The sequence below is a fragment of the Leucopleurus acutus genome, assembly GCF_964270905.1.
Source record: "Leucopleurus acutus genome assembly, chromosome: 17".
Lineage (NCBI taxonomy): Eukaryota > Metazoa > Chordata > Mammalia > Artiodactyla > Delphinidae > Leucopleurus > Leucopleurus acutus.
The window spans coordinates 71,997,682-72,018,490 of NC_139159.1; the positions used below are offsets into that span (position 1 = coordinate 71,997,682).

The 20,809-nt window shown below is 54.0% G+C and overlaps 1 long non-coding RNA gene across 2 annotated transcripts in view; it reads left to right on the forward strand.

Annotated features, from left to right (window-relative positions):
• LOC309974191 overlaps window positions 1-20,809 on the forward strand; it is a 291,403-nt gene that overhangs the window by 125,911 nt on the left and 144,683 nt on the right. The window lies entirely within an intron of this gene.

Genomic DNA, 20,809 nt, shown 5'->3' on the forward strand with positions numbered 1-20,809 from the left:
TGAAGATCATCCAGTTCTTCTCTGACCTTACTTTGTAGATAAGAGGGCTAAGGATGAAAGGCCCTCTTAGGGACTTGGACACGGATCTCCTAAATTCCAGGCTTGGGTTTGTTTTTTTTTTTTTTCCTGTCTTATGGGAGTTCTTCTCCATTTTAGTGTCCTGCTTTTACTGAGGAACAGGCTGAGACTTACAGCTGGGTGACTGGTGTCTGATCTCCATTGGGGTGGTCAGGGGAGAGTGTGGACCTTTGACTTGTGGGATCCAGGCCTGACCCAGCTCACTGCTCCTCTCTGTCTCTTTCAGAATTGGGGTCTCACCTGGCCTGGAAGGTCTATCTTCCTCATGGAGGTGTCTTTCAAGTTCTAGGATCTGCCATCACCTCCAGGCAGCCTTCCCACCCCTGCGCCAGGCTGACCCTTCTCTGTTGTCCTGGGGTCTTAGCCTCCTCTCCATCCCTTACCATCTGCTTTGGTAACTGTCTTTTTTTTTAATTATTTATTTTTGGCTGCATTGGGTCTTCATTGCTGCGCATGGGCTTTCTCTGTAGAGAAAGTAGCAGGGGCTACTCTTTGTTGTGGTGCGCAGGCTTCTCATTGCGTTTTCTTCTTTTTTGTTGCACAGCACAGTCTCTAGGCGCTCGGGCTTCAGTAGTTGTGGCGCCCGGGCTCAGTAGTTGTGGCTCGTGGGCTCTAGAGCTCAGGCTCAGTAGTTGTGGCTCACGGGCTCTAGAGCTCAGGCTCAGTGGTTGTGGTGCACGTGCTCAGTAGTTGTGGCTCACGGGCTCTAGAGCTCAGGCTTAGTAGTTGTGGCGCACGGGCTTAGTTGCTCCGCGGCATGTGGGATCTTCCCAGACCAGGGCTCGAACCCATGTCCCTTGCATTGGCAGGTGGATTCTTAACCACTGCGCCACTAGAAGAGTCCTGGTAACTGTCTGCTCTTCCTTTCAACTGTGTGTTCTGTGCCGGCAGCCAGGGGTTTGCCGTCTCCAGGCCCCTCGTGTCTCTCTCGGTCTTGGGACCTAGTAAGACTTGGTAAATGCTTGGTGAGTGAATGAATGCAGTGAATTGTATCACAGTTGTTATTGGACAGCGTTCAGTCCTGCTCCTCTCAGCCTTTCCTGCCTTCTCAGAGGAAAACGTGGCAGAGAAGTTCCCAGAAGTACGAGCCCAGAGGGAAGTAGTACGCTTCGATAGTCGTTCTTTTCCCACTCAGAAGTCTGTCCCTGTTTTTGAGCAGCATTTACGATATTAAGACCAATTTTTCCTACCCCCTCCCTGCTTCTCCCCAGTTCTGGGTTCATTCAGGAAATGTTCATTCAGCGGGTGCATACCTGCCCCCACCGTGTGCCAGACCTTTTTAGGCACTTGGGGGCCCTTCAGGGAACCATCTGTTGGGGAGGAGGCTGATCGAGCAAGGAGTCCGGTTGGCTGGGGGCAGAGGCAGCGAGGCCTTGGGTCTGGCCCAGTCCTGGCCGTTCACTCCACTTCTCTGGCCCTCAGTTTGCACACACGTGGACTGAGCAGTTAGATTGAAGACAATCTTCGGAGTCTCTTTCCAGTAACTCTCGTCGAGGGCAGGGGGCCAGTGGAGAGTGGATGTGTCCCCACCGTCAAGGAGTTCACGGCCAGTGGAGGGGAAAACCGGGCCAGAGTTGGGGAAGGAGAGCCACAGGTGTAAGGGGCAGGGCGGTGGGACCAGCAGGGTACAGCACAGCAGTCGGGGTGGCAGAAGGGGACGGAGAAAGGTATGCCCGCGCCGGGTCTGAGGACAGCAGCGTCTGCCAGGAGGCTTTTTCTCCGGTTATCCTTCCAGACTCGGGGGGCCTTGTCCCCCACGGTGGGCCCGCTCTTCACGTCAGAGCGGAGGGCAGCAGTTCTTTCATTCAAAGGTGGCCGTGTCTTTTCCTGCCCCATTCTCAGCTCGCAGGTACAGCCGCCCACAACCCAAGGCACCGATGGGTCCGGAATCAGACGATGGAGGTTCTCAGGATGCTCTCGACCCTGTTGGGCTTCACACCTCCAACCTGAGTTGGCACGGGCTTCCTTCCTACGCTGGAGGCGAGGGTCCCATATTAGTTTTCTATGGCTGCCAAAACAAATGACTCTAAACTAGATGGTTTAAAACCCTGGGCATGTATTCTCTTACAGTTCTGGAGGCCAGAATTCTGAAGTCAACGCCTTGGCAAGGTCGTGCACCCTCCGGAGTCTCTAAGGGAGAATCTTTCTTTGCCTCTTCCGGCTTCTGCTGGCTACAGGCATTCCTTGGCTCGTGGCTGCATAGCAGGGTGTAGGAAGGACTTTCATGGAAAACCCTTGTCTGTTGAGTTTGACCTTGTCTCTTTTAGGTTCACGGCAGGTAAACCCTGCTGGTGGGGACATCAGAGTGTCGTCCTCCTTTCTCTCCCTGGGATGTGCTCAGACTCCTTTCCCTCCATCACAGGTCCCTGATCCACGGCAGGTATGCTGGCTGGCTGAGCCAGCCCGAGCCCCAGGCCCCTCACCCCCAGAAGGGGGCACCCCCCCGGTAGGCCGCTGGATGCCAGCTTTTGCAGGCTAATTGGAGGGTGGAACTGGGACAGCTCCTCGGGTAATGAGTGTTTGTTTCTGGAGGCTCCTGGGACATCACCCCGGGCTGATTGTGGGTTGTGTGTTTTTTACAGAGATGGGCATCCACCCACCGTGACAAAGGGAGAGGTCAGAAGGAGGGCAGGGCCTTTCCTCCCATGGAAAACCAGACCTGAAGCCTCCAGTGGGAGATAAGGAATGAACTGGGCAATGAATCAGGAGGCAGGGAGGTCCACTCCCAGCGGGCTCGGTGGAGGGGTCAAGCGAGGGGAGGACCCTGGGATTAGTCCATGAAGCCTGGGTCTCTGTCTCCTCCCCCCTCCCCCCATCCCCCCGGTCCCAATCTGGGGCACAAAGTAGGCTTGAAACACACTATTGGTGGAAAGGAAGATAAATGGCAGAGGCTAGGGTGGGCGCTGCCCTGAGAAGGTGGGCCGTTCACCACAAGGTGTGTGATCCGGACGGAACCACAGGGTCTGCACGTGGCCCTGCCCAGCCCCTGACATGCGGCTTGGTCCGGCTGGGTCCAGAGCATGCTCTGTGGCCCTGCTAAGAACGAGGCCACTTCAGGGAGGGTTCACACTGTGTTTTCCCTGCCCACTTGGAGACATCTCCCAAGGAAGGGACAGCTTCCCTGGTCACTGCTACACGTTCCATAAAGACAAAAAGGCAAAGTGCCACGTGCTGCAAGACTCCTTTCCATCTCAGGTTCACACATCTGGGCGAGGAGAGGAGCTCGCGCTCGGGGCTTCTGAAACTCGCTCAAGGTCACACAGCAGGGTCGATGGGAAATCTGTGAGCACGTGGAGGCCTCGTTTATGTACTAGAAAAGTCTCGTTTTGGACTTCCCTGGCGGTCCAGTGGTTAAGACTCTGCGCTTCCACTGCAGGGGGCGCGGGTTCGATCCCCGGTCGGGGAACTAAGATCCCACATGCCCTGTGGTGTGGCCAAAAAAGAAAAAAAAGTCTGCCTGCTCTCTTTGCCACAGCTAACATTTATTGATGCCTGTGGATATGCCTGGGCGCTTCCTTGCGAGGCTGCTCTGGGGTTGGCAGGCCTGGCATCCCTTGACCTTGGAGTGCCTGGTCACTTTCCACGCTGTCCTCCTCTGTTCACGTCTGTGCCCGGCCAGCAGTCACACACAGGAGAGCAGGAGAGTGGGGCTTGAGAAATGTCTGTGGAAGGACTACCTGGCTGATTGGACAAACGGATTCCATGGAGTTTTCCAAATGGCGGCTGGGGAGAAGTCTGGGGTCTTTCAGAAACCGGGCAGAGGCTCTTCCAGACGCCCAGGAGCGCATGCACACCCAGGAGTGCATACACACCTTTGTCTGTGATACCTGCCCACCTGTTCTCTTAGGGAACAGGCTCTGTGTTCAACTGTCCCTTCTAACAGGTGCAGATCTGGGGACCTCTGTTGTCCAGACACCCTGGATCTGGGTGTCTCTTGAGTGCAGAGCTCAGGGCCCGTTGTGGGGTGGGGTGGCTCCCTTTCAAAAAATACCATTAGGAGGAGAAAAATGGGTCTGGGGACACAGTGGTGGGGGCTTCACTGAAAACCCTTTTATCCCTTCTGTGCTTCAGATTGGTTTGTTTGTTGTTTTGAATGCAGCAGCTCAGACTTCCAGAGACGAGGGCCAGGCTGGCACGTGCAGCCTCTCTGGTCTTACAGACGTGCTGTGTGTCCTTGCTCCGTCAGGGACTCTGCGTTAGGGACTGTAATGTGTCCCTGTTAACTGAAGATGCTGGGAGGTGACAGCTAACGCGGACGCTGGTTTAGGAGAAAGCTGGCCAGGGGAGCATATCTGGGAGGTTGTGGTGAAGGAGGTATAGTGGGTGGAATGTGTACCCCGTAAAGGTATGTTCACATCCTAACCCTCAGTACCTGTGAGTGTGACCTTGTTTGGAAGTAGGGTCTTTGCCAATGCCATCGAGTTAACGTGAGGTCATATTGGAGTAGGGTGAGCCCTGAGTCCAGTGCATGGTGTTTTTATAAGAGAAAGGGCGCACGCGCGCACACACACACACACACACACACACACAGACAAAGGCCATGTGAGGATAGAGGCAGATTGGACTCTGCATCTCCTAGCCAAGGAACACCAAGGATTGCCGGCAAACCGGAAGCTAGGAAGAGGCCGGCAAGGATGCTTCTCTAGAGCCTTCTGAGAAAGCATGGCCCTGCTGACAGCTTGATTTTGGACTGTGAAAGGATTGATTTTTTGTTGTTTTAAGCCACCTGGTTTGTGGTCATTTGTTACCTAGGAGCCCCTAGGAGCCTAACACAGAAGGGAATCCCATTCTGTCCCGGGCAAGGGCTTTCCCAGACTCTACTTAGGGCCTGCAGTTGTAGGCTGATAAGTGCACCTTCCTTATTTGCCTCTGCCGATATGACCTGGCATTCCCTCATTCAGTCATTCGTTATCATTGGGCAGTTATACTGTCATGGGTCTGTTGTGAAATCCGCTGAAAGCCGTTCTTCCCTATACTAGTCATCCAAGTCTCCAGCCTGTAGTTTGCTTCAGCCAGGTGGTAGCCCCATCCTCTGGCTCTCCTACCTCCTTACCCTGATTCACGCCTTTCTCCTCGGTGTGGGGGCGTCTGACCTGCCTAAAACCTGCCCGTCCTTCTCAGGCGCAGAGCGCTCCCAGGTACCTTCTGGGACCTCTCAAGGACTCCCCGCCCCACCCAGAAGCCCAGCAGCCCTCTGAGTCGGACCACCTGTGGCTCTAGTCCTCGGGTTGGCATCTGGTTGTGCAGACGTGCCCCCTGGCTTACTGTGAGCGCTCTGCAGACGCTTTCTCATTTACCCCTCAGAGCCACTCTGGGGTGGGGGTCCGTTCATCATCCCTGCTCTGCAGAGGAGGACCGGACAGGGGCGAGCCCGGCTCATAACACGTCTGCGAGCAGATGGCATTCACGCCCAGGTCTGCTCGGCCTCCCAGGCTGCCCCCTGAAGCCCATCCCCGTGGCCCCCACCCTGTGCCCAGCCCCTGCGGGAGGTGGCCCCGCTCCTCACTGCTTAGAGGGGTTTTCACGAGTTCTCGATCTGTCTGGGATTGTTTCTGAGGGCTTTAGGAATATCTGGATTAGGTGAGCTCTTGAGAGGGTGGATTGTGTCTTTACCCATGGAGATTCTCGCCCCGCCCCACCCCCGGGCTGGCATAGAGCAGGGGCCCGATAATGTAGGTGACCGAAGGGAGGAATCAAAGGAGGAACAACCCTGGAACCAGGGCACCGGAGTGTCGCACGGGAGAGCCTGGCCTCTGGAACCCCCGAGGCTCCAAGATCCGGCTCTGTCGCATGACCTTGGGCAAGGTAGCTGCCCCCTCATGCCTCACCTTCCTCATCTGTAAAATGGGGATAAGAGTAGCGTCAACCCCAAAAGCCTACTGAGAGGGTTCCAGGTGTTACTGTGGCTAAGTCACGGGAGGTTCTTAGCCGCCTGTCAGTGTGATGAAAATGGGGGCTCTTGGGTTGAAGCCCAGGCAGAGTCTGTTGAGGGTTCTTTAAGAATGGAGATGGAAGAGCGGTGTCCTGGCCTTTGAACAGTCTTGCAGTGAGACCTCCAGGCAGGCCAGAGTATTGCAAAGGGCCCAGCGAGCCCCTCTCCTCTCAGGCAAAGCCAGACTGAGTGCCGTGGTGCTGCTACCTTCTCTGGGGAGGGAGGGCACCCTCGTCCCGGGCAGCCCTACAGATTCCTCAGCAGCTCTCGCTTCACCTCTGGGGCGGCGGTGGAGGCGACAAGGCTGGAAGCCTGCGCGCTGCGGGGAGGAGGGTTGAGTTTCGCGCAGGAAGTGTGGCCCCCATATCTCCCTTCAGTGGCATTTCATGCCAACCACAGCGCCTGCCACGTTGGTTGAGAGCCTGGCCCGGGGCACTTTCCCAGCCCCTCTGCTGGGAGGGCTATGCCCGTTTCACAGATGAGGGTCTGCGGGGGCTCAGGCTCAGAGATGTGGTCCTCCTGCAGTTTACACCTGCCTCCTCCAGAGATGCTGGGCTCGCGCCCTCTGAAATCAGTGCCGCTCCTGGAGGCCTGTCTGCTGTCACTGCGCCAGGGACGCACAGGGAGTTCTCAGATGATGGGAAGGAGGCTGAGGTTGGGCAGGGACCGCCCGGGGACTTGTGTTCGCTGCCGGCCCATCAGTGTCACTGCCCGCGCTGGGCAGGTGCTTCCCAGTGGCCTCTGCTGGGCAGGCGCTCAGCTGGTCCAGTCCACTGCCTTGCAGGAAGTCACCAGGCCGAGCAGGAGGGCAGAGAGCCGGGCAACTCCTTGCCATCTGCCTGTCACTCAGAGAGTGCTTGATGGTTCCAAAAGGAGCTGCTGAACCATGCCCTAAAGAGATGAAGAAAGGCTCCTGCCTCACGCTCTCTCGGGCTTGGGGGTTTGGAAGAGAAATCACTGGTTGCTCTCGCCTGAGTTAGATGTGCCCCAGGCCAGTGGCACAGTGGATTCCGCTTCACAAAACAGCTGTACCAGCGCCCCACCCGCAGTGAATCGGATGTATTGATAATTGCGCTGGGAGGGACCGGGACGTCTGGGCGTTTTTAAGCAACCAGGTGATCTGAATGTCAGCCAGGGTTGAGCTGCATTTGGTCACTGACAAGTGCGTCCTCCCTTGCCACCTAGGCACACGTGGTCTGTGAAGACCTCAGATGGATCTATCAGACGAGGTGACTCCGGAATGAGAGTAATGGTGAGAGCCAGGAGTGAGTGAGTGCCTCCGGCTGGCTGCCAGGCGCTGTGCTGAGTGTGTGTATTTCTCTCAGTCCTCACCGTGCCCCTCTGAGGAAAGTTCTGGAAAAATCCCCATTTTATGGATGCGAAAACCTGAGGTCACAAGGGTGAAATATGTACCCAGAAGCACAGGGCTGGTAGGGTTGGAGTTGGGCTGTCCACCTGGGACTTCAAAATGCTGACCGCTAGCTCGACCGCCCCTGCCCGGACTGTGGGCGGGGACAGCGGTGCACCGAGATCGCTGTGGCTCTGGAAATCCCATCTGGATCCTACCCTACAGAAAACGAAAGCTCCAAGAGACCTCGAGCACCACGTGTAGAAACTCGTCTAAGTTGCCTTTTTGAGAAACACCTAGCTGAGGAAGTTCAGTATTTAAATGAGCAGGGTTTTGTGTTTTAGGAAGACGGACATTTGCATATACACAGATCCAGGGGTTTCTATTCCTGTTTGAGAGCTGTGGGCATGGCGGGGAAGAGCTAGACTGACTCTCAGAAAGCTGAGATGATCAGATGCTGCCGGATGTTCTCTGGGGCCTGGAAGGCCGACGTTGCTGATGCGTGGCCCCGTTGGTGTCTGCGTTTTCCATGCTCTGCCTAGGGCTCTCATTTCTTTGCGTGTATCCTCAAATGCCTCTGGGTTTAATCGTTTCTCATACCCTGGGTGCTGTTTCTAGTGCAGCAGAGTTCCACTCACTCCTTTCCCGTACGTTATTGAAGTTTGACCAATAAAAATCTTCTTCATCATCATCATCATCGAGATCGTTGTCATTTATTGCACAAACAGCATTGTGATTCCCAAGAACAGAAATGGATGAGAAAATGAAATCACTAACCACCCTCCCCCTGACCAATCAGATTTGCATTCAGATATCTGATATGTCTGTCCATACATTAACTTAGGATTTGATACAGGCATAGGTGTAGGGAATATTCTGTAATCTGACATTATATCCTAAGCATTTTTCCATTTTGTTCAAGCACCTTACTAATGACCATTTTTAAAGAAGTTCACCAAGTTGATACATCATCTTCTAAACCAGTCCTCTGTTGTTCCAAAGGAAGGTTCCTAGTAGTTTGCTGTAATGTTGACACTTAAGGGTGCTTTGCACGGCTTTGTGCATATAACTCTTCTGTTCTTGGAAAATCCTCTGGACAGATTCTCAGCAGAAGGATTATTGAGTAAAAAGGTACAGTTTTATGACTCTCGACCCATATTGCCAAGTTACTCTCAAATAAGGTTTTTGACACTAGTCCCACCAACATGTGGCCATGCCCGTTTCACCACAACTTCATCAACGCCCGGTATCATTAGCTTAAAAACATTATAATTCAGTTGATGCTGAACAGTCTCTTGTTGACATTCTTCATACTTTTTTATCCTTAGTGAGGCCAATTGTTTTTTTGTTTTGTTTCATCTGCTTGTTTACCATCTGTCTTGGGGAATGCGGGTGCGGGCTGCTCTTCCAGCCATATTCGTGACTTTCCGTGTGGATGCCTTCAAGTTGAGCCAGTTGCAATGCGGCCTTTACTTAAAATGAGTGAGCTTCAAAATTGAGCCTTTGTGTGAACTGCTGATGGGCACATGGGCTCCTGGGCTTGGAGGCTGGGATTGAAACCCCCCGCTCCTCACGTGCACCGTGGAGTTCTGTGCGCGATCTGAACTTGCCCTTGTGGGCTTCAGGACTTCAGACTTCGTATTTGTCCCCATAGATTTGTTTACTGAACAAGGCAGGATTTGTCTTCGGAAAGCTCTGCGACATGGCTTTCAACTATTTTTGGGCTTCCTAGCTTCAAAAAAGAAATGAAGAAAAGTCTCAGTGTTTCCTGTTAAGTCGCTTTATTTGTGGTGCTGTTTGTGTTTCTAGATTGCTTTCTCTGATTCTTCTCTTCTTCACCTTGCCACATCCTGTGGGGCTGGGAGGCTCCCCCAAGCCCTGTTTAGCACTCCCTGTCTGTCGTCGGGTGCCTGGAGTCCTCGTCTGGCTCTCCAGCTGGAACCTTCCTCCCCAGGATGCCTGAGGCCAGTTGGGAGATGCCAGGATGGATTTTAAAGAGCCTTGTTGTCCCTAAGGAAGAGCAAAGCTTATGTTTTGGGGGTTGTAGGAGTGCCTACATTCAACTCAGGGGGAATAATTGGATGGGAATTGGAATTTCAGTTTAGACTTAGAGAATCTTAGAGTGACAAGAAACCTCCAAGGTTATCCCCTCCACAGTGTTTCTGCGGGTGGTGTCACTGTTGCTTGCATCCCACCCATGCTGGACAACCTGTGTTTTTCTTGTTGAATAAAACAAGGTCGTACAGACCTAATGTTCTTAAAACAAAAGTGTGTGTGGGGGGGTGCTTCCCTGGTGGCGCAGTGGTTGAGAGTCCGCCTGCCGATGCAGGGGACACGGGTTCATGCCCCGGTCCAGGAAGATCCCACATGCCGTGGAGTGGCTGGGCCCGTGAGCCATGGCTGCTGAGCCTGCACGTCCGGAGTCTGTGCTCCACAACAGGAGAAGCCACAACAGTGAGAGGCCCGCATACCACAAAAAAAACCAAAAAAAACCCCCAAAAAACAAGAGTGTGGGGAAAAAAGGGTGAGGGACTCGGGAAAGGGCTTTATTAGGTAGATCTGGCTACAAACACAGGACACTCCACACAGTATGTGTTCAAATCTGGCTGTGTGTTGAGGAAGCTCTGTGAGCCTCATTTCACCCATCTGTCACTTGGGGACACTATAGCTGTGTTTCAGGATTGGTGATCACGTGGAAAGCCCACCGGCGCCCAGCACTGAGGAGGCTGGAGACGCGTGGCCGTTATGAGTGATTTCTGTAGGATTGATCTGTTCTTCGATGCCAGGGTTTCCTTCCTTTGTGCTGACTCTTGGGTTGACAGTTGACCTGTGGTCACGGGAGAGCATTTCCACTTGTGAGAAGTCTTGCTCTTCTGCTGTCCTCCCTGCCTTTGGAGAAGCTGCATGACTGCGTGGCTGGCCCTATGATGTGGGCAGGTAGAAACCCATGGGTGACTTCGGACCAGACCCGTCCGAGTGTCTGGGGGCTGTGATTTCTTGACAAGGAAGGGACTGGTTTCTTCTTTTTAGTTTCTTGCCTCTCTCATCCCTGACGTTTGTGGACTGAGTCCCATTTCTGCCTCAATGGCTCCTGGGGCGGTTCTTACCAGGCCCCTGGGTCTACGCCCTGAGCCCAGCTCTGGGGAGTGATCTGAGGAAGACTGTCCCTCTTTGGGGAAGTGGAGGGGTTGCTTTTCCTCTGCCTGGGATCGGATTCTCCACTTGATGTTCCTTTCGCTCTTTGAACCAGGCTTTGAGGGTCGGGACTTGTGGACTTGCACTTGGGGTGCCAAGGCATTGGGGGGTCACCGCCCCCGTGCCCACAGAGTGGGAGTCTCATACCCCCCGAGCAGCAGACCTCAGAGGACGCATCCAACAACCGCAGCCTTTGAACTAACTGTTGGGAGATTCAGGGTCTCCAGCTGCACCTTCCCTACCCTACCGCTGACCTGCTGTGTGAATTTAGATGAGTCCATTGGTTCTTTTTTTTTTTTTAATAAATTTATTTATTTTGTTTTTGTCCGCTTTGGGTCTTTGTTGCTGCACACGGGCTTTCTCTAGTTGCGGCGAACGGGGGCTACTCTTCGTTGCGGTGCGCGGGCTTCTCGTTGCGGTGGCTTCTCTTGTTGCGGAGCACAGGCTCTAGGCGTGCAGGCTTCAGTAGTTGCAGCACGCGGGCTCAGTAGTCGTGGCTCATGGGCTCTAGAGCACAGGCTCAATAGTTGCGGCGCACGGGCTTAGCTGCTCCGCGGCATGTGGGATCTTCCCGGACCAGGGCTCGAACCCGTGTCCCCTGCATTGACAGGCGGATTCTTAACCACTGCACCACCAGGGAAGTCCGCCCCTTGATTCTTGAAGCTTCCTTTTTTTTCTTTAGTAAAGTAAGAGGATGAATGTTCAAAGCTTTCACGCTTTCTTAAAGCCCTCAAACCCCTTCGGCCCAGCTGAAGTCTGTGTGCAGGCCTTATGTAGATAACAATTAAAGCAGGGCCGTTGGAGTCAAAATGGGGATATGGTCCCCATGCTACCCCCTCCTCAACTCCATTAAGACCCCAGGAGGGGCCTCCCAGGAGACTCTTGAAGCCCAAGGGATTTGTGGGATGCAGTTGGAAAGGGTAGCACCAGCTGGTTCTTACGGATGCCTGTGACCGATGATTAAGTAACAGCAGCGTCACTTTTGGGTGCTCGCTATACGTCCAGTGCCTTGCATAGGTGCTGTTCGGTCCCTGTGGGCACTCTGGTAGGTTTGTATCGCAGAGGCTCTGGGAGGTGGGTTCTTCCTAGCCCAGGTCGTGCAGGAAGGAAGTGGTGGAGCCTCAGTTCCAACCCTGATCGCTCGGCAGCAAAGCCCGTCTTCCTGAACTCTGGGCTTTACTGCCTCTTGAGATCTGTACAGCCTGACACTCAGCATCCCGCTGGCCCTGGAGGTGGGTCTCCTCTGCCTACCACCTGTGATGGCCCCAGCATTTAGCCTTTTAGATGCTCCCAGCTCAGGGATGAGTAATAGGCCAGAGTCCTCTGTGTTTTCTAGGATACACTGTCCTGCTGAACAAATAGCCTCTGTGACATCACTCGTTTCATAATTTTCCCGAGTAAATTTCACCCCTTCCCCGTTGTCCTCACAACTTACTCTTGTCTATTTATTCCCCCTTCCCTCGGCACTCCTGTCTGTTTCCCTGGGCATCACCCTCAGAAATGAGGACTGTCAGTGGGTTGGGTGGGTGCCTGGGTGAGGATGGCCCCCCAGGGTCTGTACATCTCTTAGGGGGACTGAGGCTGGCGTCTGGGGTTCTCCAGTGTTGATTCTGCCTCTGAGGCTGCTGTCTCAGAATGGAGGCTCTAGGCGCCTCCCAAGTCCCCATCTGCTTCGGGAACACGGCAGCCTAGGCATCCCAAGCAACTGTCCAAAACCTAAGGGATGGATGATTGAAGAAATCTTGCACCAGTTCTGAAGCTTAGGTTCCCAGCTGTCACCTAACGCCTCTGTTTCACAACCCCGATGGCTTCCTGTCCCTGTAGGATTAAGTCTCCAAACTGCAGTACTGTGTTCAGGACCTTCCATCAACGTTGCTTCCCCTGGTAATGGGAACATCACAGCCCACATACACGGTGATGGATGTAATGTTTACGGAAGGCATCCCCTATCTTACGTCCTGGGCTGTCACGGCAGCCCCACGATGAGAGTGGTTACGTACCAGGTGTCTGACGAGCAGTCAGAACTCAGCTGACCAGTGCTAATGCCTCGTTTCTCTTGTTTCATGTGCTTTCCTCCATTCTCTCACTTCTTTCAAGCTGCTGATTGCAGGTCACCTTCTCTAGGGAGTTCTCTGTGAGTGGCTTACTTGTCATCTTCATCGTGAATATATCTTGAGCACCATGAGAAATGTTTACATGGATGACGTAATGTAACCTATACAGAATCATTATTTTTCATTTGTTGTCTAGCTGCTTTAGGTGTGACTTTCTCGTTCAACCAAGTATGTCTGTTTATATATCCATTGGTCCATCCAGTCATCACTGAATCATTCAACAGAGCTCCTTTCCTGTACTGGGTGCCGGGAGAACACAGATGAAGCATACGCACCTCTTCCTTAAGGACCTGGGACTCATCACATGTTAAGACTACTACAGGTGTTTGCTCATTCACAGCTCTCCTTCATTGATCACAGCCTTGAGCCCAGCCTCGGCATCCCTGTCAATAAGGTGGCTGTCCCAACTAGGGGTGGTCCGTTCACTTGTCCTGGCCCTAAACCCTTCATCCTGGTGGCACAGGGCCTGGTCATCAACCACGAGAACCTTCTTGCTGTAGGTTGGGTTTCCTGGGAAGCAGATGCTGAGATTGAGGTTAGTAAGTGGGATGTTTATTGTGGGGTGCCTTTGGAATCAACAGCTGTGAAACTGAGGGGGAAGAAATCAGGAAGGGGCAGAGGGAGAAGCTGAGCTGCGACGATGGCTAACCAAGACCCCAGCCAAGCCCCTGGGAGCCCTGGCGCTAGAATGGCCTTTTAGAATCGCCCAGAATTGAGACTGATCAGTCATTGTTTGAAGGCTCCCTCGGGAGGGTGTGCCGCCTTGGGCAAGGCGGCGTCTACAGCCAAGACAGTCTCCGAAGGAGGCCGACAGCTGAGGGTCATCTTCTGCCAGCACGTTGGGCAGTTGCTTCGGGGGATGGCCGGATGGATCTATGTCTACCTTGTTCGCCATTCTATCCCCGGTACCCAGCACACAACAGGCACCCAGTATTTTGGGGGATGGAATTACTTAAGCTTTATGGAAACGGCACAATTAAGTCATCCGGCAAGTATTTACTATTTTAGCAATGAATTTTTTAGTGTCTGTTGTATGCCAGCCCCCATTGCTGCGCTTATGGAGTTTATAAGCTACGGGGTTTGGGGAGGGTGGTGGTTTCAACATTGGCTTCCTGGAAGAGGGGACATTCATTCTGGGGTGTGACTTCCTGGAAGGTGGGCCCTGGCCCAGTGTTGGACCCGGTGTTTCCTTGGCTCCCTAGGAGATGACTTATCGAGATGGAGAGTGAATGGGTAAGGGCTGTTTTTCTCAGGGAGGGAGGGGACTCTCCCTCCAGCCCACCTGTTGCTGCACCTGTCCGCCATGGGAAATTCCCTGCTGAGCTTACGTCCACTGACATTTGAACTCCTGGTAGCCTGGAACTTCCCCAGGGCTCCCATTGGCCTAGTGACTTTTGAGTAATTGGAGAGTGGAGGGACCACTCTTTTGAGCTGAGTGGAAACATGTATGTTTTCCTTTGTGAGTCACCAAAAACTACAGCCTAGTGTATGAGCGACCTCGTAGTTGCTTTTATTTTCCTGTATGTAAATCAACTGTCATTACAGTTCAGGAAGTAGAGACTCTGAGCAAGGAGGGTGAGATGGAATCCGTGAATTTTAGAGCTGAAAGCAACCTAGAGATTGTGCCATCCAACCCCTTCCTTGGCAAGAGGCCCAAGTGGGACTTACAAGGTCACCCAGCGGACGTGGACTTGGAGAGGGGGCAGGGCGTTGGACTCCCTGCAAAGTGTTGGCCAGTACAGCTCGCCGTTTCTTCCCAGCCCACTCACCTCCCCACTGGGCACCACGGTGTGCTCCACAGCCTGGCATGTGGCAGGTTGTTTTTATCTTCACACGTCACCCAAGTGATCTGAAAGGCTTTTACCGAAAACGCTGGCTTTGATGTTCTGGGTGACAAGACCCAAGTGCAGTGGCAGGAAGGGAGGTTTTTGGGGTTGGAGAATCGAAAACTATTTACCTTGGGGTTGATTTAACAATCTGACACCCCTGGGGTGGGAGGGGCGGTGGGAGGATGTTCGTGAGAGAAAGTTGAATGTAAGTGCAGGTATGAAAAAGAGAGTTTGGGGTAGAAGGTCAGGAGGTGAAATGCTGCCATGCTTCAGGGAGAGCTGCCTGGTAAGGCTGACCCTCCAGAAGCCTCTTCCTCCCCCGGGTACCAATGCAACCTCTCTTTTGATGGGAGGATCTGCACGGCACTTTACAGTTTACAAAGCATTTTCACAGATATTATCTTCTTCCGTTGACACACGGGGTAGTGCCGTCAAATGCTGTCTCCCCCATGCTTTCAGCTTTTGCGGGGAGCTTGGCTGGGAACCCGGGAATCTCTTGACTCTAGATCCTTTCTTCATGGGACAGAGGTGGGTCCTCACTCTCCCTCCTGGGGGAAGGGTAGGGTTTAGGAACTGTTTCCGGAGCTAGACTTCTGCACTCCCCACCAGCCTCTCCCCTGCGGAGGACTTGGGCACTGTTCCCACGTATCCCGTGCCTTTGTTTCTTGAGCTGTAAAATGGCCATCCCAAGAGTCCCCACCCGCCTCCTGGGTGGAGGTAGGGCTGAGAGCACCGCCCAGTTCCTGGCACTGGAGTTGGAAAACTGGGAGAGGACTACTTTAGGTGGTGTTCCCACCTCACTTTCACAGCAGCTCTGGGGTTCTGCTGTGAACGGCACGGGCTGGTCTCTTGGCCACCGGATCTTAGCACCCTCAAGTGTAATGGGTTGGGCTGCTCCTTCTGGGTCTTTAATCATTCTGGTCCCTCCACCCCTGAAAATAGGAGGATGTGTAGTGAGTGACAGCTGTGTACAGCGACGCGGCATTGTACAGCGCGGAATGGCTCATACTCAGAGCAGGCTTACACAGGAACTGGGTTGATTTCCTTTCCTAACTTCGTATTAAAGAAATAAGTGAACAAACATTTTTGAAGAGGTAAGTCATTCACAAGACAAGACACAGAAGGGATAAACGAGTTTTCATTGAAGACCCCTACCCATTCTGTCCCCAGACCCAGTTTTCTCCTCGCTGATGACACCGATGTCCCCAGTGTGTTGGGTCTCCCCACACAGTTTGCGTTGCTGAAACTCCTTGAAAAGGAAGCTGTGTTTCTGTGAACGCATCTCAAAACAGGTGTCGAGCATCAAATGCGTACAGTGCTAGGGTGGCCCTGAGGGGAGAACGCAGGACGGGGAGCCTGGATCTCAGCCCCCTGTAGCTGCGCTGGAACCTCAGCATTATGGGGCCTGGGGCCTCGGCTGCAGGGGCAGGGCTGGGCTTGGTGCTGGGTGCTCCTGGGCCTGGAGTGCCTGCCTCCCTGCTGCCTGTGGAAATCCTGTGGCTGCAGCTCGGGCGCAAATCCCAGCTCACTCGTGCTCCAGATTAAACCCTGGGCAGGAGGCTGTCTCCAGCCTCAGTTTCCTGCAGTGTGGAAGGGGAATAACAGTAGAATCTGCCTGGAGGGTTCTTGGGGGAATCAAATGACTCGAGATGCAGACAGCTCTCATGTCACTGCCTGGCACGTAGCGAAAGCCAGCCTTGGCTGCTGTGGTCCATGCTGCCTCTCCCTTCCTCCAGGGTGCCCCCCGCCCCCCGCTGGGGGGCAAGGATGTGGGCCCCCCAAGCCTGGCCCTGGGGCGAGAAGTAGCCGTCACCTGTCTTTCTTTTTCTTGGCAGGAGGGGTGGCAGTTCAAATTCAACTTCAGTCTTATCCTTTGTAGCATTCTACACAATAAATCATAACATTTAGACGTCAGGTGACTGGATTTTGGTGGGAAAGGCTTACGGTTTGGGCCTGCGTGGACGGTCTGTACTAGACCTTTAGGCCTGTTACCACCCTCCTGCGCACCCCCCTACCCCCAGCTCTTGGGCATCTTTTACTTGGGTATGATTTCAGACCGGCAGAAAAAATGACAACGATGATACGAGAACTACCGTACACCCAGATTCACAGATTGTTAACTCTCTCTGCACCCCGCCCCCTGCACACACACGCGCGCGCACACACACACACACGCGCACAATTTTTCTTCTGAACCATTTCAGGGTAAATTGCAGACATTGCCCTTTTATCCCTAAACGTTCTGCGTGTGTTTCCTAAGAACAAGGACATTCTCTTACATAACCACAGTGTAATGATCAAATGCTGGAAATTTAGCATTGCTACAATTGTATTATCTAGTCCATAGGCCATGCACGGTTTCATCAGTTGCTCCAATAACAGTCCTTTAGGACTGTTTTTTTCTGATTCCAGGTCAGCACTGTGCTTAGTGGCCATGTCTCTTCAGCCTCCTTTTATCCTAGAGCAGTTCCTCGGCTGTTTCTGACCTTGACATTTTGGAAGAGTCCAGGCCAGTCGCTTTGTAGAATGCCCCTCAGTTGGGGTCAGGGCCTTCATCCTTGAAAGCTCATACTGTCCCCCTTGCTTTGCTACGTGTGCCCCTGTAATCCTTGCTGGTGCCACGTGGCTGGTCCATCTTTTGTAGATGAGGAAACTGAGGCATAGGGAGGCCAAGTGACTGGTCCCTGGTCACATTCCCAGGAAGTGGCAGAGGTGGGATTCAAATCCAGGACTGTCAGTCTGCCTGCTAGGCAACAGGAATAATGACAGCGATTAGACACTGAGAATAACAAAAGTGTTAAGCATTTACCCTGAGCCACACATCGCCTTGTACTTTCTACGTACATTGCTGTGGTCCCCACCCCAGTCTCGGAAAGTAGCTGCTCTCACCAGCCCTGATTTACAGATGATGATCAGAGAGGTTAAGTAGACTGACTGCCCAGGGTGCACGGGTGCGGACTGGTGGGAACTAGCTCTGACCCAGGCAGCCTGTGTTCTGAGTCTGCACGTGTTGCCTCTGCGCTCTGGCCTGCTGGATCTCATAGAACCCGGGGCAAGCGTGTGAGCCGGGCTGGGGCCTTCACCAGCTTTGCCCCTCCAGGAGAGGCACAGCAGTACCTGTGTTTATGTCCTTTTCCGGGGCCTTCTCCGGGGGGAACAAACACATCCCAAGCCAGGGCCTACTCTCGGGGGCTGCCTGGGGGAAGCTGTCCTGTCCTCTGTTCCTGTAGGCACTGCAGCCCACCACTATGGTCCGTTTGCTGTGAACGGGTGGCATTTTGATGATTTCCAGGTCAGGAGTCCCCGTGCGGTCGCTTATTTCATGGCTGGCTCACTCTTTCCTGCCAAGCAGCCCGGGGCCCTGTATGGGGTGGCTGGTCCTGGCTGCCATCAGTGTGCCCAGGTGGCCCTGCTGCCCAGGCGGCATCCATGTGGCGTCTGGGCCGGCTGCCCAGTGACACAGTGGCCTTGCTCACAGCAGAGCTGGCGATTAATCACTGGTGCTGTATGTCACACTCTCGTTGGAGAAAGGAAGATGGTACAGCCCGTTTTTTCAGGTGGTAGAAAGGAGTAGATGCTCTGGAACTGTGACATGCTTGAAATGCTATAGGCAGAGCAAGGAAGGTCCCGGCCAGGGGGCTGGTGTCTGGGCCCCCATCCGCCTCTCGCTTCCTTGGGACCTGCCCATCATGGGCACTCAGGCTCCCCGTCCATCAGAGCACAGTGCTGGGCCCCAGCAGTGATCTCCCTCCGTTCCGGGAGACATCAGGGAAGTACTGTCAGCATCCCTATGAAAGCCCGTGGCCCCCTTGGTTCAGATTCAAGTGTAGAGTATCTCCGAGAGCCACAGAGCAGGTGGAAGTCTGTCCTTTGGACAGCGTGTCAGGCAGGAAGGTCTAGGAGCAGTGGCCCCTTCTCCCTTCAGGCCCAGGCCCCGGGCACATGCTACCTGCTGGGCGTCGTCCTGCCGCCCCGCTTCCTCTTCTGCTGCGCTTGCCAGATTCCTGGGAGGAGCAGCCGTGCGCGTCCTGTCACCCTGTGCCCGGCCAGTCTCCTTTCTCCCTGGCTTGTCTCTCTACGTGACCGCACGGCCTGTCAGGCTCCGTGTGTCGAGGCAGGGCTGTGACCTTCCCACTCGCACCCTGGCCAGCCCAGGCCGCCCTCCCCTCTCCGTGCTCTGGCCTCGCGCCTCTCTCTGGCTGGGCCGACCCCTGGGAGAAAGTTAGAAATTTTAGCTCCCTAATTTCCATGGAACATTGCTCCGTGCATATGGTTTAAAACATTAATTAAAGACATTAATCGGTCTGGCTGCCTTGGAGAGAGGCTCTTTTTCTGTAGGAGCTGACCTTCTGGTTCCTGTAGGCTCCTTACAAGGAGAAGGGGTGTAGGGATGAGCCTGCACACCAATTCGTACCTGTGACCTGACCTCCTGGGGTCCTGGTAGGTGCTCATTGAGGTCGGGAGGATATTACATTTCCCTAGTACTCAGAGTTTACAGAGCCGCTCTTGTGTGCACTATCTCACTTAATCCTGGCGGCACATCTGGGAGATGGGGTAAGTGTCGTAATCCATTCCATTTCACAGATGAATAAACTGAGACGTGAGAGCCACAGCCAGGCCTGGAGCTGAGCAGCTGTGACGCAGACCTCAGCTTTTAGTGCTGTTTGCGTTGGCTTCGCTGGTTCCCTGAGCCCCCCGTGTACTGAGGCCTCACACTGAACCAGTCATGGTGGTGAGACAGGAAGAGGGGAGACCTTGTTTTCCCCCCCTTATTGGGAGGAGACGAAGAATTTAGGGCCCGGGCATTTACTTAAGTGCGGTACTAATGACAGCTGACGTTTCTAAGTGTTCGTAAGGCGCCAGGCCAAGAGCTAAGCTCTGCGGAGATTCTCACCTCACACTAAGAACAAACCTCTAAGATGAGAAACTGAGGCTCAGAGAGCTGAAGTCGCTCGCGCAGGCTCCTCAAAGGACCTTTTCAGGCGCAGAACTGGGATGCCAAGCCAGGCACTCTGACAGGAGCCTATAGTCAACCAGGAAGCTGGGCTGCTGCCTTTTTTGGGTAATGAAGCGAATGCATTTCGACAATGAGGCGAAAAGTGCTTTCCTGGTCAAAATGTCTGAGAAGCGTGGGAGGCTGCCCACAGAGGGAGCGTGGATGTGCTGAGGGTGGCATCTTTCTCAGCGCATGGCTAGTCCAGGGGGCTTCTCTGGGGGAGGGGGGATTTGCCCTCTCCTGCTGGGAACTGGGACTCGGATGGATTAAACCAGTGCTTGATGGGAGCAGACAGGAACTCTCTGGGGCTTGCAGAGCTCTTGTAGGTCGGTCCGTGATGCTAACGCATCCAAGGGAGGAATGTGACAATCAGAAGACTTCAGAGAGGCAAACCGGGGCCAAGTTTTTTTTTTCCTGGAGGAGAGAGAGGGAATTGATGGTGGGGAATCCGAACTGTCTGGCTTCCTCTCTCTCAGCTGAGCGAGCAGCCTGTGTGCTGCTCTGCTTCTTCCCAGACTTGAGGGCAAATTCCCCTTCAGAACTTGTCAGCCTTCTGTCTCCCGAGTCTGTGCTCACTGAGCCTCATCTCCTTGACGATCTGGCAGCCACGATGCCGGGAGATTTTGCGGGGAGTAGGGGTGGGCAGGAGGGAGGTCTGGAAGGGGAAAGGATCACCCCATTGTAAATGTGACAGTGTGGCTTTCTGTGGGCGCTGCACCGCCCCTTGAAGGAGAGGAGAGGGTCCGTGTCTGCGCCCACCCAGCTGAGCGTTCAGCCCTGCTTCCGGGGATTTTAGGAGGTCCTCCCAGAGCTGGTAAACCAGGGGCGGCCCCCGGGTCCCATTCCCCACACCACTCCACCCTTTTGGCCTCTTCACGTCAGCCATCTCCATTAGCAGTTAGGATAAGAGTCTCTGGCGAGGCTACGTTTTTGGTTTCCTGAGTAACGCGTGGTGTCCACTGATCCCATGTTGCTACATGACAGTGTTGAGGGCAGATGAAGCTTACAACCAAGTGAATCTGATGCAGCTCCCACGATTCACGTACTCCCCACCGTCCCTAGAATGGGTTGGGCTTCCAGGGACTGGCCATTCTCAGAATTAAGTTGTTGGGTATGTTTCTCCTTCCCCTCTACCCAGAATTCCTGGAATCAGATGAATGAAAAAGCTTTAGCGGGGAAGGAAGGGGACCATGCTTGATGGAGGGGGGGCTTGGGAGTCAGGAACACCTGACCCTCTGTGGCCCGCAGCTGCCAAGCCCGATCTCGTAGGGTCAAGTGGCTTCATGTAGTCAAATGTCCAACACAGTGCTTGGCACA